Source organism: Schistocerca piceifrons, chromosome 9 (genome assembly GCF_021461385.2).
Source record: "Schistocerca piceifrons isolate TAMUIC-IGC-003096 chromosome 9, iqSchPice1.1, whole genome shotgun sequence".
Lineage (NCBI taxonomy): Eukaryota > Metazoa > Arthropoda > Insecta > Orthoptera > Acrididae > Schistocerca > Schistocerca piceifrons.
Genome location: NC_060146.1, coordinates 60,476,539 through 60,498,079, shown reverse-complemented (window position 1 = coordinate 60,498,079; position 21,541 = coordinate 60,476,539). Strand labels below are relative to the sequence as shown.

General features: G+C 43.1%; 1 long non-coding RNA gene across 2 annotated transcripts in view; it reads left to right on the top strand.

Annotated features, from left to right (window-relative positions):
- LOC124717193 overlaps nt 1–21,541 on the top strand; it is a 67,432-nt gene that overhangs the window by 35,138 nt on the left and 10,753 nt on the right. The gene's annotated exons all lie outside the window — the stretch shown is intronic.

Genomic DNA, 21,541 nt, shown 5'->3' with positions numbered 1-21,541 from the left:
GACCGTCACCTCTCCTAGACCCCCCATCTCCGGACTATCCAAGCCAAGGCACGCTCCCAACTCCATCTCCTCCTTTCTGGCCACACATGGGGTCTGGACCCCTGCACCATCCTCCACACCAATAAATCCCTTATCCGCCCTATCCTCTGCTATGCTCATCCTGCCTGGATCTCTGCCCCTCCTTTTACAAATCCCTTCAAATCCTAGAATGCCATGCACTCCGCATCGCCTATCACATCCAACTCCCATCCCTTAGGTGAATCCTATATGGCCTCATCCCATTCCCGCACCTCCTCCTTTTCCTCAAACGGATACAGATCCTCTACACCTCCCACAAACTTGATCCCCCTCACTCGCTTGTCTCTCCCATCCTCTCCTATCCCTGTCTGGTGCTGTGCCTGCATTCCCACATCCCACCTGCTCTCCATTTCTCCATTCACCATACCCTCGCCCAAGGTGGCTTCCACCAACTCCCCCTTCCTGATGGTGCCCTCATCATCTACCCCTCCTACCAACTTTGATCCTCCTCTACCGCACCCTGTGTTTTTTCCCAAGGGCACCCTCTCTCCCTTCTCTCCCTCCTCCCTTCCTCCCTCCCTCCTCCTTCTGGGCTTCCCCAACCCCCTACCTTCTTTCCTTCCCCTCCCATCTCCTCTCCCACTGGCATCTAAACCCTCCCCCCCCCTTTTCCCCTTTTGGCAGGTCCCCAGACTCGTACACGTCAAGTGAACATTCGCGCGCCGGAGATCGTCGACAGTGTTGTGTGTGCCATTGTGTTAGTGATTCAGTGTTTCGTCATTTTTGCTCCTCCGTTCACGTGTGCCATTTCTGTCATCTCTGTTAGTTCCCGAGTGCTGAACGTTTTTCCTTGGACGCTGCACTTGTGAACTACTTTGTGTCACCTTCGAGACTGGACTTGGTGAACTGATGTTAGGAACGCCTTTAAGGCAACAAAGAAACCATTGTTAACACTTCACTGGGAGTGAATGAGGTCGTGTTATGGGCTACAGAAAGTTGGATGTTCCTTCTTCTACCCCGCAGAAAGACTTGGCAGGAATGTAGCCAGTGTACATCATTACCAGAATCGGTGCTCACGGGAATGTACATGCAGAAGAACATTGGGCCGTTGACGGCCACATGGCACTACGAAGAGGGTTGACCATCGTGTTTGGGATATGGTTCTGGCGCATCGTACTGCATGTGCAGCGATTTGAGCAGCAGTCGAAACCGCTGTGACACAAAGGACTCTTATACGAGGTCCATTCAAGTTCTAAGGTCTCCGGTTTTTTTTCTCTGGACTGGAAAGAGATAGAAACATGTGCATTGTTTTAAAATGAGACCGCGTTCATTGTCAATACATCCCAGAGATGGCAGCACCGTACGGCAGATGGAATTTTACCGCCAGCGGCGACAATGAGAACTGTTTTAAATACTTAAAATAGCGACGTTTTCCTTACTTGAACAGCATGCAATCATTCGTTTTCTGAATTTGCGTGCTGTGAAACCAATTGAAATTCATTGACAGTTGAAGGAGACATGTGGTGATGGAGTTATGGATGTGTCGAAAGTGCGTTCGTGGGTGCGACAGTTTAATGAAGGCAGAACATTGTGTGACAACAAACCGAAACAACTTCAGGCTCGCACAAGCCGGTCTGACGACATGATCGAGAAAGTGGAGAGAATTGTTTTGGGGGATCACCGAATGACTGTTGAACAGATCGCCTCCAGAGTTGACATTTCTGTGGGTTCTGTGCACACAGTCCTGCATGACGACCTGAAAATGCGAAAAGTGTCATCCAGGTGGGTGGCACGAATGCAGACGGCTGACCACACGGCTGCCCGTGTGGCATGTTGCCAAGCAATACTGACGCGCAATGACAGCGTGAATGGGACTTTCTTTTTGTTGGTTGTGACAATGGATGAGATGTGGATGCCATTTTTCAATCCAGAAAGAAAGCGCCAGTCAGCTCCATGGAAGCACACAGATTCACCGCCTCCAAAAAAATTTCGGGTTACCGCCAGTGCTGAAAAAATGATGGTGTCCATGTTCTGGGACAGCGAGGGCGTAATCCTTACCCATTGCGTTCCAAAGGGCACTACGGTAACAGGTGCATCCTACGAAAATGTTTTGAAGAACAAATTCCTTCCTGCACTGCAACAAAAACGTCCGGGAAGCGCTGCACGTGTGCTGTTTCACCAAGCCAACGCACCCGCACATTGAGCTAACGTTACGCAACAGTTTCTTCGTGATAACAACTTTGAAGTGATTCCTCATGCTCACTACTCACCTGACCTGGCTGCTAGTGTCTTTTGGCTTTTTCCAACAATGAAAGACACACTCGGTGGCCGCACATTCACCAGCCGTGCTGCTATTGCCTCAGCGATTTTCCAGTGGTCAAAACAGACTCCTAAAGAAGCCTTCGCCGCTGCCATGGAATCATGGCGTCAGCGTTGTAAAAAATGTGTACGTCTGCAGGGCGATTACGTCGAGAAGTAACGCCAGTTTCATCGATTTCGGGTGAGTAGTTAATTAGAAAAAAAAATCGGAGGCCTTAGAACTAGAATGCACCTCGTAAATCGGTTCCTTCAAGGACAACGCGTAGTCCATTGACCCCAAACCCCATCATTTTATAACCTCTCTTTTAATTCAGAACAATATTCAAAACGAGATTTTCACTCTGCAGCGCAGTGTGCGCTGATATGAAACTTCCTGGCGGATTAAAACTGTGTGTCGGACCGAGGCTCGAACTCGGGACCTTTGCTTTTCGCGAACAAGTGCTCTACCAACTGAGCTACCCAAGCACGACTCACAGTTTTAATCTGCTAGGAAGTTTCATATCAGCGCACACTCCGCTGCAGAGTGAAAATCTCATTCTGGAAACATCCCCCAGGCTGTGGCTAAGCCATGTCTCCGCAATATCCTTTCTTTCAGGAGTGCTAGTTCTGCAGGTCAGGAGTGCTAGTTCTGCTGGTTGGCAGGAGAGCTTCTGTAAAGTTTGGAAGGTATGAGACGAGGTACTGCCAGAAGTAAAGCTGTGAGGACAGAGCGTGATTCGTGCTTGGGTAGCTCAGTTGGTAGAGCACTTGCCCGCAAAAGGCAAAGGTCCCGAGTTTGAGTCTCGATCCGGCACACAATTTTGCCGGCATGGTAGCTCAGCGTGTTTGGTCAGAGGGTTAGCTGCCGTGCTCAGTCGATCACCCTGCGGCCGCGTGTTTCTTTCCGTCCCTTTACGACGAACCTGCACCTACATGTGAACATTGTCTCAGCAGATCATCAGTAGGAAAGCCGAGTGAAACCTACTGTACTTCGACGTGAACCAGGCTGTAATTGAAGTCACTAATCTACGTTTCGGGAGAAAGTTTTCACACAAATGAAAGGTTGGAAATTTCATCCTCAATTAATGTATTCTGAAATTTAGGTGAACACGTTTCACTGCCGAGCCCGTGCTAGTCATAACTGAGTCACTCATAATCCCTTTGACTGACGTTAGCAAGTTTATGGTGTTGCATTTCCCGAAAACGTAATAGCTACAAAAATACTGTTTTTTTTTTATTGACAATGCTCGCCAAATATTAAGTCTGTCGGTACCAAATGCAGTCACAGTTTTTAGCCACCGACCTGCTCAATACGCCACGTGGAATATATGTCTTTTTTCGTCACAAAATTCACTTAAAATTTCCGAAATTTCTACACGCCCGTCGGAATAATTATGCTGTCACTTTCCAACACTTTTGATGTATGTAACACTGCTAGACCCGGCAACTTATCATTTCCATCGGAACTACTGATACACACGTCCGATGTTTAATGGCTAGGCTTCGACTCTTCTCTAGAATACTCTAAGTCTTCTCTACCAGCAGAGAAAGGTGCGCGAAGAATATTCCTTTACCATTGGTCAGTTTACTCAACAGCCAATAGCAAACCAACATTCTACATTCTACATACACAAAAAAAACTGAGTGAATGGATTAATAACTAACTTCAACGAGCGTCAGGTGACGTCCGCCACGAACAATTGAAACGAACAATAACGAACAAAATGAGATTACAAAAAAAAAAGACAAAAAAAAAACGGTAGGCACTTGCCCGTGAAAGGCAAAGGTCATGAGTTCGAGTCTCGGTCCGGCACACAATTTTAATCTGCCAGGAAGTTTCATATCAGCCCACACTCCGCTGCAGAGTGAAAATCTCATTCTGGAAATGTTCAAGAACAATATTGTCAGGCTTATTCTAATATAGGAGAGAGATGATCTATAATATCAGAAATAATTAATAGCACTAAATACTTTTAATTAAAATTATCGATGTATAATCTCTCATCAGAATAACGCCCGCAGGATAGTAGCGCTTCAGGGAAATCGAGGGTTTAACGCGACTAATTTTTTTCCCATATTCTACTGTATAAACCATGCGCAGGTATTGTTAGTTCAGTTGTCTTGTTATCTGCGCTCTGAATAAGTCTACGTTGTTGCGGCTTGCGATATAGCGGGCATTTTAGTGTGTTATCGTACGGAAGGGATCAGGGAAATTTTGTTAAACTGCAAGAAAATTGACTATAGTTAATTTTTATGGGACACACTTTTGCCATAAGGCCACGAACTAAGAATATCTGAGGAATTGTGTGGGTGAGAAAAAGTAGCACTCGGTATTAAATTCTGTTAGATGCTGAATAACTGATAATAGGGTCTGGAGACTATAAAGGGACTTAAACTGAATACAATAACGGAACCGGACACCTATCTTTGTGAACGGAAACGCGTATGAAGTTTGAATGACTGTATCGACATATAGTAACGGACCGTAGCCCTTGCTATAATATCTTTGAGTGACGAAATTTAAAAATCACACACATTTTAGTTGCTGTAATTGCCGAGAGTAATTGTAGGATCAACCCTGTTTTTGCCTCTATGCTAAACGCAATCATTCATGATCATTTAATTATTATTGAGTCTTGTTAATAAAAAACTAAAATGATTTCCATAATTACGTGTGTATTAGTAAATAAGAACTAACATCCAAAAACGTTATTAACTATCAGGTCTTCGTTAATGGAGCAACAAATGAAGGGTGATCGACTGAGCAAAGAGTTTACATTTTAACATTGATTATTAGAATGAAAAACCCGAAATTTAGTCGCCGTTACAATGAAGATGTTTGTGGCTGCCCCACCTGAAATATACAGGGTGAAAAGTATTTAAACCGAGAAAGTCTGGGAGGTTGTAGGGGACATCAAAATAAATATTTTTCCCACATGTCATTTTTTCCTATGAGGAGTATTTAAATCGGTAGAGGAAGATTTCTCTGGCGGCAAATTAATTAAACCAACAAACACTTTTCCATTTTTTATGACCAAGAGACAACACATTAACACAACCCAATTTCAATTACAGTAGATTTTAAAAAATGCCTCCATTGACACGTAAACAAAGGTTACACCGTCGGATCATGTTCTGTCTGACAGGCAAAAACCCCAGCAGTATCCTGAATTACTCCAGCTGCTGTTGCTATCCAGGCAACCAGATCCTCTTCTGATGCGACAGGAGTTGCGTAAACAAGGTTGTGTATCTCTCCCTACACAAAAAGTCCAGAGGGGACGTATCTGGGGATCGAGCAGGCCGTGGTACAGGACCACCTCTGCTAATCCGCGTCTCTCGGAACCGTCGGTCCAGGAATCGACGCACACGACGACTGAAATGTGCCGGCGCCCCGTCATGTTGGAACCACATGCGTTGTCTTGTAGGGAGCATGATGTCTCCCAGCAATTCTGGCAATGCTCTGGCGAGAAAACTGTAATAGTACCTGCTGCCATTTAATAGCCTAGGTAGCAGATACGGCCCAATTAAATAGTCCCCAACAACACTGACCCACACATTAACGAAGAACCGCACTTGATGAGCGCTAGTAACTGTGGCATGTGGGTTATCCTCACTCCAAACATGCGGATTGTGCATGGCGCTTCATCTGATCAGAATAGCAATAATTAGCATAACAAAGTAAGACAAAGCAAAGATGACGTTTTTTACAGGAAATGGTCAATATATCCACCGTCATTCCACAACAATAGCTGTAGTCGAGAAATAATGTTGTGAACAGCACTGTAAAGCATGCCCAAAGTTATGGTGAGGCATTGGCGTCAGATGTTGTCTTTCAGCATCCCTAGAGATGTCGGTCGATCGCGATACACTTGCGACTTCAGGTAACCCCAAAGCCAATAATCGAACGGACTGAGGTCTGGGTACCTGGGAGGCCAAGCATGACGAAAGTGGCGGCTGAGCACACGATCATCACCAAACGACGCGCGCAAGAGATCTTTCACGCGTCTAACAATATGGGGTGGAGTCCCATCCTGCATAAACATCGTACGTTCCAGCAGGCGTTTATCAGTCAGGCTGGGGATGATGCGATTCTGTAACATATCGGCATACCTCTCACCCGTCACGGTAGCAGTTACAAAACCAGAATCACGCATTTCCTCGAAGAAAAAAGGCCCGATAACGGTAGATGTGGTAAATCCAACCCATACTGTGACTTTCTCGTAGTGCAATGAAGTTTCCACGACAGTGCTAGTATTTTCGGTAGCCCAAATTCTGCAGTTGTGGGCGATGACAGACCCTCGGAACATGGAATGAGCTTTCTGGGTCCACAGCACGTTACTCAACCAAACGTCATATTCCACCATCTTTTGAAACGCCCACACCACAAATGCCCTCCGCTTCACTAAATCACCAGGTAACAGATCATGATGCCGATGGATTTTGTACGGATGGCATCGGAGGGTACGACTCAGTGCCAACCAAACAGTAGTGTATGGAATGCCGGTGGGACGTGCGACTGCACGAGCGCTGACTTCCCCGTGCATAGACGAACCCGCTGCAGTCTCCATTTCTTCCTGAACTGTCTCAGCAGCATTACACCTTGTGCTCGTTCGGCCACTACGGGGTCTATAGTCTAAACAACCCGTGGCTTCAAACTCTGAAATCATTCTCGCCACACCTGCATTTGTCAACGGACCTTTACCCGTTCGAATCCCCTTCCTATGGCGGTAGGATCGTAATGCTGAACTCGCACATTCCCCATTCTGATAATACAGCTTCACTAAAAGCGCCTTTTCAGGTAACATCAACATGCGACTGCTGGCGCATCTGATTTTCTCTCTCATTACAGCTCCTTTTATACACGATTGTCATGCGCAGTCACTGACGTTTTGCTGTCCAGCGCCATCTGTCAGACATTTTGTGAACTTCGTTTTTGTTTTGTTCTAATAAGACCCCATGTCATTCCAAGCATGTGTATCAATTTTACCCTCTCTATCTGCATTATTGTGTGGTTTATGAAGTTTTCAAATTTATACAAACTTTTTGATCACCCAGTATATTATGACTTTTGAACACTATTAAGGTAAATACATTGTTTGTTCTCTATCAAAATCTTTCATTTGCTAACTATGCCTAGCAGTAGTAAGTTCCTTCAGTAGTTAGAATTTTTTATTTAGCTGGCATTATTGGCGCTCGCTGTATTGCAGTAGTTCGAGTGACGAAGATTTTTGTGAGGTAAGTGATTCATGTAAAGTATAGGTTACTGTTAGTCAGGGCCATTCTTTTGTAGGGATTATTGAAAGTCAGATTGTGTTGCACTAAAAATATTGTGTGTCAGTTTAGTGATGATCAGAATAAGTAAAGAGGGAAATCTCTGAGTACGTTCAGTTTTGCTCAGCTGTTTGAAAATCAAATAATGTAAGAGGTTTCCAGCACTGTCATTTTTTAATTTTTTCTAAGGGGACATTTCAATGGGACATCATCGGACAACAACCGCACAACCGCAGCTTCGTCCACAAACACCATCAAGTATCTCTGTGTTGCCTGACCAACTGCAACAGTCATGGAACTCCACCCCAAAATCTGACATCCAGCAACTATAGAACACAATGCATGCCCTTTTGCATTCAACATTCTGACAGTTACACCAGATATTAATGTATTAGCATTTCACATTTGCAATGATTTATCTCCCACTTACATTAGCCTGTGACCTTGCAGTGTTACCTAGACATATACATTCCTGAAATTTCATTTGTATTAATTATCTTTTAGTGTTGTCAGTTTTTCCTTCAGCATAGTTAGTCACAACCAGGAGACATTACCCTAAAACCGTCTTAAGCATGATAAATGACTCAATTTAGCGTGGAAGAGTCCACTAATGAACAGACCTGGCATACTATGAAACTGCACGGATGTTGACAGTTACAGTTCATCTAGTGACCAAATAGTCCCAGACATTTGTAAAGGTTACCATCAGGTGTTTTTGTGTGCTAGTCAAGTTTCGATGAGGTGCCTCAGTGTGGTGTGCGTACTGTAAGACCTTCAGTACACACACCATCAGATTATTTGACCTGTCACTCTAACGAAGTAGGTGAGTGTCAGCAATATGTCTCGTGGTCTTATCGTGGCGTGTTTATCTTCTGCCGTTAGGTCAGACGATGGAAATGCCGCTTGCACACTTAGAGTAGCAGATTGACGATGACCACCTTTAAACAGAACTTGATTTATTTTCACACACATTTATTAAAATAATAACAAGCATAAAAGTTACTTCACTTGGTTCTGGATGCTATTTGCAATTGACAATCTGAAGTTCCTTTGGTATTGGTACGTTAATCTTATTCTCACATATATCTCTGATACTTGAAAAAAGTGTCTATACATTTATCTTCATGGTTACGTACAGGAATATGGTAATCTTATTAGGCGCAGACTGAAACTTGACTATAGATTGGTACAGACAAATGTAGAACTCGTACAGACTGTTGCAGACAAATGCAGACTGGTGCAGACAAATGCAGACAGGTACAGACTGGTGCAGACAAATGCAGACTGACTAATCGGAGGTCTGTACACTCGTTATAATACCTCGCGCATTCATGTATCACTGCATGAGTGTGATCTGCGAGGAGAAAAGGTTCTACGTTAGCAGCAATCTCATTGGCTGCATTACATATTAATATGTGGATCAAAAATGGTTCAAATGGCTCTGAACACTATGGGACTTAACATCTTAGATCATCAGTCCCCTAGAACTTAGAAGTACTTAAACCTAACTAACTTTAGGACATCACACACATCCATGCCCGAGGCAGAATTCGAACCTGCGACCGTAGCAGTCCCGCAGTCCCGGACTGCCGTGCCTAGAACCGCACAGCCACCGCGGCCAGCATACGTGGATCGGCGGAAGCAGAACTTGGTCCGTCTCTATGGCAGCGCCATCTCGTAGTGCAGAGACGGACGAGCGCTGCGCCTGCGCTGTTGTGCTTAGCGGTGCTCACTCTAGTGGGAAAGTTGTGTATGCGCTGACTACGTGGAACTATGTACACAACACTAAGTGTTCGTCAGATCAGAAATGGATGTGTGTACCCAGTAAATATGGGTACTGTTGTTGTAGTAGAAGGCAGGAGTGTGAACAGCAAACACATCATGAAGATGTAAAAGAAAATCTTGAAAAAAAAAAAGAAACCCTGGTTTATGGCCATGGTAACCTGAATGAGTGGACCTAACTCATAGTACAAAAAAAGTCTCCAAAGCTTCTCACAACCACCTTGCATACACTGCGTGTTAAATTCATTGAGCCTTCAGTGCACTTGGCATCTTGTACCGTTCCCAGAGACGTAAAATTATCACTCTCCTTCTTTCTGCGAGTTTTCTACATCATACGGCGTCTCTCGGATCCTAGTTTCCGTCTCCTTTTATCCTGCCAATCCCCTTCCTGCCTGGCCCTGCCCTGCAACGCATGCCTCACTACACTGCTCCGATGTAACTGGGGTCTTCCTCTTTTTCTGTGTCGTGGAGGTCTCCAGTGCCACATTTTGGAGGACTAACTTTCCTTTGTCATTCTTCTTAGGTATCCACGCCATGTTAACCTTTTATTTTCAGTTGTGCCTACAATATCATTTTTAACTCCCATCTGTTCTCATACCTCTTCATTTCTTATTTTGTCTATTCTTGTTACTTCACAACGTTGTCTCCAAAACTCCATTAAAATTGCCTTTAATGTCTTCTCATTGACCCTGAGACTTACCACAGTTCAGCACCATACCGAGCAATGCTCTCAACTATAGTTTCTTATGTCCTCCTCTTCAAATTTTTTTAACACCTTTTTACTCCAAATAATGGCGTGCAACTAGTAATTGTCACCATTCCCTTTCCTGTTCTCTGCTTTATTTCCTCGTTGCTTCTTCCTTGATCCAAAATGTTGTTGTTGTTGTTGTTGTCTTCAGTCCTGAGACTGGTTTGATCCAGCTCTCCATGCTACTCTATCCTGTGCAAGCTTCTTCATCTCCCAGTACTTACTGCATCCTACATCCTTCTCAATCTGCTTAGTGTATTCATCTCTTGGTCTCCCACTACGATTTTTACCCTCCACGCTACCCTCCAATGCTAAATTTGTGATCCCTTGATGCCTCAGAACATGTCCTACCAACCAGTCCCTCCTTCTAGTCAAGTTGTGCCATAAACTCCTCTTCTCCCCAATTCTATTCAATACCTCATCATTAGTGATGTGATCTACCCATCTAATCTTCAGTATTCTTCTGTAGCACCACATTTCGAAAGCTTGTATTCTCTTCTTGTCCAAACTATTTATCGTCCATGTTTCACTTGCATACATGTCTACACTCCATACAAATACTTTCAGAAACGACTTCCTAACACTTATATCTATACTCGATGTTAACAAATTTCTCTTCTTTAGAAACGCTGTCCTTGCTATTGCCAGTCTACATTTTATATCCTCTCTACTTCGACTATCATCAGTTATTTCGCTCCCCAAATAGCAAAACTCCTTTACTACTTTAAGTGTCTCATTTCCTAATCTAATTCCCTCAGCATCACCCGACTTAATTCGACTACATTCCATTATCCTCTTTTTGCTTTTGTTGATGTTCATCTTATACCCTCCTTTCAAGACACTGTCCATTCCGTTCAACTGCTCTTCCATGTCCTTTGCTGTCTCTGACAGAATTACAATGTCATTGGCAAACCTCAACGTTTTTATTTCTTCTCCATGAACTTTAATACCTACTCCGAATTTTTCTTTTGTTTCCTTTACTGCTTTCTCAATATACAGATTGAATAACATCGGGTAGTTTCGCTAAATATTTATATGAACGTCTACTCTTCGCTATATTTCCATCATCCATCAGAATATCTCTTCCTATACCTCCGACAACCAAGTATTCAGTCTTTGCAAAATTAATTTCCATGACACACTGTTCATTTTCTTCTTTAAGCTTTCTTAATATAGAATATACATCCTCTCCTTCGTTGGCGAAGATGACCTGATTGTCAGAGAAATTCAGGGAGAACAAAACCACATCATCTACTTTAAATCCCATATTTTTTCACTTTCTTCTCCAATTCTTCAGTGCTTCGTTCAGAAATATTTTAAAGAGAACTGGCACCAAACAGCATCCTTGTATTAGTCCTTTGCTAACCTTAAGTTTCTGTGGTAGTAGCTTCTCAACTTTAACATGACAAGTACTATCTGAATACAGATTTCTAACGGTTTTTGCATAACATGTGTGACTGTTCTGGTTTTTCATCGCTTCCCACGTCCTAGAAAGTGGTACACTGTCACAGGCTTTCTGTAAGTCTGTAGAAACCATGTGTATCTCCAATTTATGTGCCAGTCTATTGTCAGTCTAATGCTGCAAATATTATCGATACAGACCTTCCTGTCCGAAAGCCATGTGTTCATCTACTTTCTCAATTTACTACATAGTCTCGATGACGAACTGCGCACTGTGATGACTCGATAATTTGCCCAGTCATCCTTGTCTTCCTATTGTGCTGAGCCCTTCTTTAAGCTACTCAGGGATTTCCTCTCCACTTAGACAAAGGTTAAATAGCTTTGCGGGATGTTCGAATTGCACGTTTAGTCTGGCCTTCAACAACTCCATATATAAAGCTCCAGGTCCTGGTAATTTGCCACTTTTGAATTGCTTAGCTGTATTCTGTACATCCACGTTACCGCCTGTGCCGTGTTCGCTGCCTGCAAAGTCCTGAAATTCGGATCGATCATCTTTAAACTGTTCTTCATAGTGTACCTTCCATCTATGTAGGCTTAGCAGCTGTACGTTTATACTACTACTGTCATTAATTCTTAGTTGTTTGATGACCTTCCATGCTTCTTTGGACTTTGAACTCCTAAGCAGTTATTAATTTCTTCATATTTAAAGTTCCACATAGCAGTTTTTGCTCTAATTTCTGCTCCCCTCAGTCTCAAATAACTATTTCTGTCATCGGTCTCATTGCTCATAACCCATTTGTTACGGGCCTCCTTTAGCTTGCGGCGCAGCACGTTACTTTTTTACCGCCCTGCCAGTGTCCAGCAATGTTAATTTGTCTAGCTAAAAGCTGTAGTAGAAAATACTACACCACTACTGTCTATTGCAGGTCGCAACATACATTGAATTGTCCGGTAAACAGGATGTGGCTAGCTACTGAAATAAAAGTTTTAACTTGGTAATGTAAATTTTCAGGTGTATTTTTACGATAAAGATTACAGTTAATACTGCCAAGTCCGTACTAAGTGGCAACACAGTGTAAAGTTCACACGCACACCACAATCACACACATCGCCAGTTTATGGTATTTAAACCCGTTACCGAAGTTAATAGAGTTCACCGGATCGTTTAGTTATGAAAATGCTCGCTCAATTGTTGTGCACTCTGCTCTACACGTAAAACCTGTTCCAGTCTTAGATCGCACAACACGCCACGCGGATTTAACTACCAGTCAAAAGCAATAATTTTCATATTCCGTCCGAAATTCCACACGACTTCCACTGTACCGTTCACTCAAATGCACTTCGTGCTACTTCGCGAACTCGTAATTAGCATTTTTCCGCGATTTTACAGTACTTTCGTCGGAGCTGCTTTCAATGAGATGTTACTAGTTCGAACCCTCAGCCCCGACCCCCCTAGATCACACCAAAGGCTTTGTTCCCAGCATAGACTGGCGCGAGCCTGCATTTTTCTGATTGGCTGATATCACAAACGGCAAATCAGGTTATCCCACGCTAACCCGCGCTTTACTTCAATGACCAATCATAGTAAAACATTTCTTTCTATGGCAATTGCTAAATAAATAAATTTAGAAAAGTATCAAATATAAAATTACTCCTTCTGAAATTACCGATTAATTTGTGTTCTACTCACGATTTATTAGTACCATACACTGACTGCACATTTAATTATAGTAAATCCCCTGTATAATTTAACTGGTACTTCGTGAATAACCAAAACAATTTTCATTTACTTCTGTTCTTCTTCACTCATACAACACTCACACTGCTAATTACTACACATATAAAACAACTATAATTATGCAAATACATTAAAAATTAATCAAACATAACTTTACAACATTGTTTTGACTACGACTGCTAACACTGCCCGTCAACTGCTGACCTCTGCCGCCTACTAGTACAACTACGTGCAGCTCTGTAACTCAGGTCCATGTCAGCTGGTGACATCTGTCGATGACTCATGCCTATAACGATATCGTCCCAACAAGTGACAGGAGCGATGCGAAGGCGCTACGCCTCACTCCCACCTTTGCGGCAATGTTGCGACAATGTACGAATGACAGTGGGGGAGAGTGTTACACCCTGGAACACTTATCAGACTTTCACTTCTACCTAGCTGTGCAATAGAATTTTAATATATTTTGTACTTCTATTTTTAAATGATGGACATCACTTTTAATGTGCTGTAGTCATGTTCTGCAATTATGATAACTGCTCTAGAAAAATAACTATTTTCCAAACGCCAGAGTTACATGCCTAGGAACGAATAAAACCTCTGTCCGGAATAGACCTTGAAGAGCCAACATACCGACCGACCGTCGTGTCATCCGTAGCGCATGGGTTTCTCTGGCTGTAGGTATGGAAGGACATGAGGTCAGCTTTCCACTATCTTGGTCGTTGTCAGTATACGAGACCGGAACCATTACCTCTCAGTCAAATAGATCCTCAATTTGCCTCACAAGCTCTGAGTGCACCCACTTGCCAACAGCCTTCGGCAGACCCGGATGGTCACCTGATCCAGCCAAACACGACAGCAGTTAATTTCAGTTATCAAATGGGAGCCAGTGTTACCTCTGCAGCAAGGCTGTTGAATTCTTGCACCAAATACTCTATTGAAATTTAAAAGTGTCGCAATCAAGAAAGTTTTGTCGATGCTGTATTTAATATACTCTCTGCTATATTGTTTTCTACTTCACCCCAATAACCAGTAAGCGACATTAAGTGGAAGTATTACCAAAAATACATTTTAAAATAGAGTATATTCAAAACTAACACAGATTTCTGTTTTCACGACAAGTAAAATTGTTAACACATTAAAGAAACCCAGTTCTTTTGGAAACGTCATACGTTCCAAGGTAGAAGAACTTGTTCCATTTCAAGGTACGAGAAGGTGCAGAGCTGAAGAAGTATGGCTTGGCTGCCCACAAGCTATGTAACTAGTTTTAAAAATGTATGGATAATTTTACTCACCATGAAATCCTGCAACTGAAAAATTAACAGTGTCTTCAAAATAATCTAAATAAATTACGTATGCAGAACTTGAATGTGTGGAACTAAAAATATTTAGAAATTATTCACAAAACACAATTCTCATTCTCACAACATAAAAGAAAATTCTGGGAACTGCTTATGGCTGTCTGTAATGGGCAATCCCTGATGTGATTCTAAAATCGGTCACTAGATTAAAACGTGGACCACGAACATAATATGTTGCTTGGTACACTAGATACAACATTCTCCCCTACAGACTAGAAGGGAACACCATTTTTTTTTTTTTTCAAATCAGGCATTACAGAGGAATTTTGAAGATTAGAGGGGTAGAATGAAGAGATAGTGAATGAAATCGATTAGAAAAGAGCTTCTTGACAATAACAGAAGCACTTAGGTGGTAGGTTACATCTTGAGACATCAAACAATAGCTAATTTAATAAAGGAGGGGAGTGTGGTGGTGAAAACTATAGAGGCATACAAAGGATTGACTAAAGTAAGCAGATTCAGAGTTGCATTGAAGTGGTCTTTGGACTGAGGAATATAACAAGACAGCAGGTTATAGAAACATGGATACACAGTTACGCAATGAACACACATTTGTATCCGTGTATCCATGTCTGTCTCTCTCCAGGTTTTGCTCTCTTCTTTCACACGCACGCACACACACACACACACACACACACACACACACACACACACACACACACACAACTGTAAAAACACGACAGTAATTTGTGGACAGTCACATACGTGCCAGATTACCACTAACTGCAACGCATTGATGTAACTGCACACAAGATAACCAGGCAGAGTCAACAGAGGAGAGGCAATGTGTAGCGAAACATTTACGGGCAACATTCTTCTCCCCTGAGGTGGAATTTCTGTTCATTCTTCCTGATGAGCGGAAATGGTAGTTGTACGTTTTCTACACGTTAATTTGATGACAACCTTCACTCAGAGGGGGTGTACATTACAGAATGCGCATGCCCAGTCACACTCGCTCAGACAGGCAAAATGAATAAACTATATAATGGCTAGCATGCCAAACAAGAATGCATCATAAACCTACATACAAGTATGGTTTGGTAAGTCTGCTAAAAAAGCGAGAAAAAATTGTTTCGTAAACTCATCTTACTTCTTCGAAGGATATACATTTCGTCCAGCGATCCTCCAGCTTTTTCATACTTGTTGACTGTAATTACAACTCCCACGTTTGATGAAAATTTCTTGCCTGCAAGCCAACACGTCAAGTTATGCAACAGGAAGAGGTCACTTGGGGCTAAGTTTGGAGAATAGGCTGAATGACGAACCACTGCAAAGCTCATTTACTTTCGCAATTGTTATCACTGTTGTGTGGAATGATGCATTATCCTGGCGACAGAACACTTTTTTCTTGCCAACCTTGGTCTTTTTTCAGCCAACGCAAGTTGCGAACGATGCATCGCTGAAGCATAATAGGTTCAGTTATGGTTCTGCCTTTTTCCAAGTAATCTGAGAGGATTATTTCTTTGGAATACCGAAAACAGTGCTCATCACCTTACCAGCTGACAAAATAGCCTTTGCCTCTGCCCATTGTTTTGACTTCCGTTTTGACTCTGCCGTGTAACGATGGATCCAGGTTTCATCAACAGTCACAAAACGGCGCAAAAACTCTTGCGGATTGCGATACAACGTCACCAGACATTCAACTCAAATATTGTGGCGGATACGCTTTTGGTCGATTGTGAACAATCGTGGCAGCCACCTCACACACAGCTTCACAGCTAATTCTCCATGCAGAATATTATGCACTCGCTTAGTTGAGGTGCATACAGTCTCAGCATTTTTGTATTCGATGGACCATATAATGAATTTTGTCGGTGGTTTCCTTTGTGGGGACCTCAACTGAATGGCCAGAGCGCGCTTCATCTTTGGTGCTTGTCCGACCACATTTAAACTTATTAATCCAAAAGTAAATGCTCTTCAATGATGGTGCAGAGTCCGCGGGAACTTTATCCAGTTCCGATTTGATCTGTGTGGCAGTGTAACCCTTCAAATTAAAATGTTTAGCACGAAACTCGTTTTTCTTAATTTTCAATCGCAGTTCACATACTGACCAATTCAAGTGGCTGTCAGCAATGAAGTGTACGCTATACAGTGTCGAAATATTTTATATGATCCTTGGAACAATCAAGCTTACCAGCCGTGATGGCACAACAGAAATGTTCCATTATTTCATGGAAATTTACCAGACCACCCTCATAAATAAGCAAATCAAACGAAAATTAAATCATCCCTTCGAGACCTCACGCTAAAACCGTTACTTTTGATAATGCCCACAGTTCGGCGAGGAAGGGAGTCCATAAGCTAGTTCGGGAGTGTCAAACAGTCTTAAGCGACTCATTCATGATCTCATGGAACTACCAAACAGTGGAAATATTGTTTGCTAAGTGGCAACCAGTGTTACAGATGGTTCCAGGCATTTTGTATGGGATTACACTAAGGTAGCTTATTGGGTCATTCGAGGTGATATAGGAAGCCTGAGGTCGAAGGTGCAGGCCTGTGAACAGGACTGTTGTCGCCTTGAAAATCGAGTGTCCGCAGCATAACACTTGTGAAGATGTAGAAGAAAGGGCAACACTTGGCCGCCGATAAAGCAGAAATAAAAATTCTGGCTCATGTTCATGGTACTATGAATGAGTTGGTCCAACCTGTGATATAAAGAACAACCTCAAAACATCAGAGAATCACTTCCGGCCTTGAACTACATCTTCCATGTGTGAGGCTCGACCACGTCACTGGGATGTCGCTGAATTTGGTGCATCGCACCATTTGGAAAGAGGCGAAATCGCGACTAGCTGGACCACCCAGCGTGCCTCCACTTCTGTGTTGGAGATGTGTAGCTTTATGTGTACAATGGCCTTTAGCGAGGTCACTGTCATCAGTTTTCTGCTATATCTGCAGTCTCATGCATCTTCACTTCACGCTAACCATTGCTTCCTTCTTAATGCTGGTTGGTGTATGATGTGTGATCAAAAAGTAACGGGAATTTTTTTTTATTATCAACTTTGTCCTCTTCAAAGTAATCCCCATGCAATACACTAATGAGCCTAAACATTACGACCACCGCCCACCGCCCACGCGATGTTCAATGCTTGCTGGTGATGTTACGGGCATGTGACGCAGTAAGGAAAGAAGGCAATCAGAAGAGAAACGAGTGGGCAGTCATAACAGCGAAGAGTGAAGATACGGGCCGCGAGTGAGGAAATCTACTGGTATAAGTGGTTTTGACAAACAGCTCATTGTTATGGCGTTGCGGCTGGAAACGAAAAACTGGTGGTCGCCTGTTGGCGTACTGCTGTCGTGAGTGGTTGAAGGATGTTGAAGTAAGGAGGAGGTCGTATGGTATTGGACGATCACGTCTCATCACAAAACGTGGATGTTAGAGGATCACTCACTGTGCAATCCAAGATAGGCAGCGATCTGTGGCAGGTCTGACGACAGCGAACAATGCTGGTGCAGGCAGCCGTGTTTCAGAGCAGGCTGTTGAGAGGTCACTGTTGAACAAGGAGCTCCTCATCACACAATCCTTGCGTGTTGCTGTTCTAACTCAACGACATCGCCAATTATGATTGCAGTGGACATAACATCACTGAGTTTCCTCCAAGGATCAATAGAAACACGTCGTATGTCGAATGAATCGCATTCTTTTTACACCAGGTCGATGTTGGGTCCTTCCTCCAGGGCAACAGCTGCACGAAACATGTACAGCTCCGTAGATGCAAACCGGTAAAGACTCAGTTATGCTATGGGACACATTGAATTGGGTTCCATGGGATCTGTGGTGGTGATCGAAGGCATCGTGACTGCAGTGAACTACATAAACATTTTTGCAGACCAGGTGCATCGCTTCATCCTTGGAGTCTCGACCTATGGCGATGAAGGATACTTACCCCTATTGAAAGGGCAGAATTGCGCTACAGTGGTTTGAGGGTCATTACAGTGAATGGCATCGATGTCTTGGTCATCAGACGTGCCTGATCTGTACCTGTTGGAACACATATTGGGCACCAACTGTTAGCCTTTAAACCACCATCCGGTGCATAGACATCTGATATAATAGTGGAATACTGTCAAGGGCTTGTAGAACCCATGTCAATACTATAGTGCGTTTTAAAAGTGGAAGAACATGCTATTAAATGGATGGTCGTAATGTTTTGGCTCATCGGTGTGTAATCGACTTGTGCTAGCGCTTTTTACAATCTTGGAAGCACTTCTGGAACACACTTTTCGTTGTGGTCTTCAGTTACTCCAGCGGTTCTGTTTTTATCTCTTCATTGGTGTCAAAAAGACGTCCATTCGCGGTTCTGTGTGTGTGTGTGTGTGTGTGTGTGTGTGTGTGTGTGTGTGTGTGTGTGTGTTGGGGCTTATGGGCGCTCAACATCGAGGTCATCAGCGCCCTGACACACATTAAAAGGAACGAATGTGGACAGACCTAATAAAACTAAAGCACACACTCAAAAAATTTAATGCAAATTCTCCGATCCAACTTTTCTGAGAGTAAAAATTCGCCGAGCACTCGAAAATGCATATAACCTTTTCGACCTTCAGCAAATATTCAAAACACCTAAAAATGCACATATAAATCAGGAGCATACGTACCAACAAGATAAATAGGAATTTGAAAGTCGGATGTATACAGCCCGTGAAATTAAAAATTCTCGTTACTTTTTGATCACACGACGTATGCGTGCCATCCGCTGCATCATCCATACTCTGAAATCTCTTCCTCCCTCGCCACCTCTTTCCTTCCACACATCCTTCAAGGCTGTTTTTATAACACCCTCTTTTATTCTTAATATATGTCCAATACAGATTCGTTTCCATCTTTTCAACTGCATCCAGTAAGTCTCAAGGTATACCGTCTTTGATTAGTAATAAAAACGTCCTGGGTTCGAAACCAGCCACAGCTTAAATTTTGGTTAATAATCAGTATTGGTGGCTGAAACTTCTTGCATAATAAGTCACCCTCATTCTGCCAACGGCCTTGTTAAGATTCAGGGCACTCTCTTGTCCTTGCGGTGGAAAAATTCCCTTAAAAAGTAAAGAATCACTAATGATCAACGGCATGAGTATGCAGAAGGCAATGGAAACCATTACATTAATGACACATAAAATGTAACCACGGGACATGTGGCCTGTAATTGAAAAAGTGTCATGATGATCGCAAAGGCTTCTGATTTCCGAGAGGGGATTGCCAAAGGGGAGGTGACCATAAGAAAAAACTTGAATAACCAACGAAAGGATAACGTTCTACGAGTAGGGGCGTGGAATGTCAGCAGCTTTAACGTGGTAGGGAAGCTAGAAAATCTGAAAAGGGACATGCAAAGGTTCAGTTTAAATACAGTATGGGGCAGCGTAGTGAAATGAAAAAGAGACGAGGATTTCTGTTCATATGAGTATAGGGTAATATCAACAGTAGCACAAAATGGTATAACGGGAGTAGGAGAACGATAGTTTAGGTATACATGCCGACGTCGCAAGCTGAAGATGAAGAGATAGAAAAAGTAGGATATTGAAGGGATAATACAGTACGTAAAAAAAAATACAAGTGGCCCATCGGGACCATCCGACCGTCGTTTCATCCTCAGCTGAGGATCTGGGCAGGAGGGACGTGTGGTCAGCACAACACTCTCCCGGTCGTTATGATGGTTTTCTTTGACCGGAGCCGCTACTTTTCGGTCGAGTAGCTCCTCAATTGGCATCACAAGGCTGAGTGCATCCTGCAAAATGGCAACAGCGCATGGTGGCCGAGATGGTCACTCATCCAAGGGCCATGCACGCCCGACAGCTCTTAACTTCGGTGATCTGATGGGAACCGGTGTATTCACTGTGGCAAAGCCGCTGCCCAAGACAGACCATAAAGGCACGTGCAAATCTAATCGCTATTGGGGACTGGATCCAGCTGTAGAGGAAGAAGTAGAAGAAGTCAGGAGAATTTTGGCTTGGGACAAGGAAAGAGAGAGGAGAAAGACTAATTGAGTTCTCTATTAAATGTCAGCGAATACTCTGTTCAAGAATTACAAGAGGAGGAGATATATTTGGAAAAGGTCACGTGATAGGGGAAGGTCCCAGTTAGATTACATCATGGTCAGACAGTTTCCAAAATCGAATAATGGATTGTAAGGCTTACCCAGGAGCTGACATAGATCATAATTTAGGAATAGCCCAATATGCATTATAGTTGGAATGGACATCTCTAAAAAGGGCAATCACAGAAGTAGGAAAGAAAAACGTAGGTACAAAGAAGGTAAGTGCGAAGAAACCAGGGGTAACAGAAGAAATGCTTCAGTTAACAGATGAAATAAGGAAGCAGAAAAACGTTCAGAGAAGCTCAGGAATGCAGAAATACCAGTCACTGAGGAATAAAATAAACAGGATGTGCAGGGAAGCTAAACTGGCTGCATGAAAACTGTGAAGAAATCGGAAAGAAATGATTGTCGGAAGCACTGACACCATACAGGAAAGTGAAAACAACGTTCGCTGAAATTAAAGGCAAGGGTGGTAAAAAAATGGAAATGTCGTGTGGCTAGGGTCTCCAGTCAGGTAGACCTGCCGTCTGGTGCAGTTCTTTTGGTTTGAAGCCACTTCGGCGACTTGCGTGTAGATGAGGATGAGATGATGATGATAAGAGACATCACCCAGTCTGTGAGTGGAGAAAATCTCCAAGCTAGCTGGGAATCGAACCCGGGCCCCTTGACATAACAGTCCGTCGCGCAGACCACTCAGCTATCGAGGTGGACCAGGGCAGTAAAATTATGAAGGCAACGGGAATACCACTGTTAAATGCAGACAGGAGAGTGGATATGTGGAATGAGTAAAAGGAAGACCTCTATGAGTAGGTCGATATGTCTGGAGTGATCGAAGAACGAACAGGAGCCGATTTAGAAGAGATAGGGGCTCGAGTATTAGGATCAGAATTTAAGAGAGCTT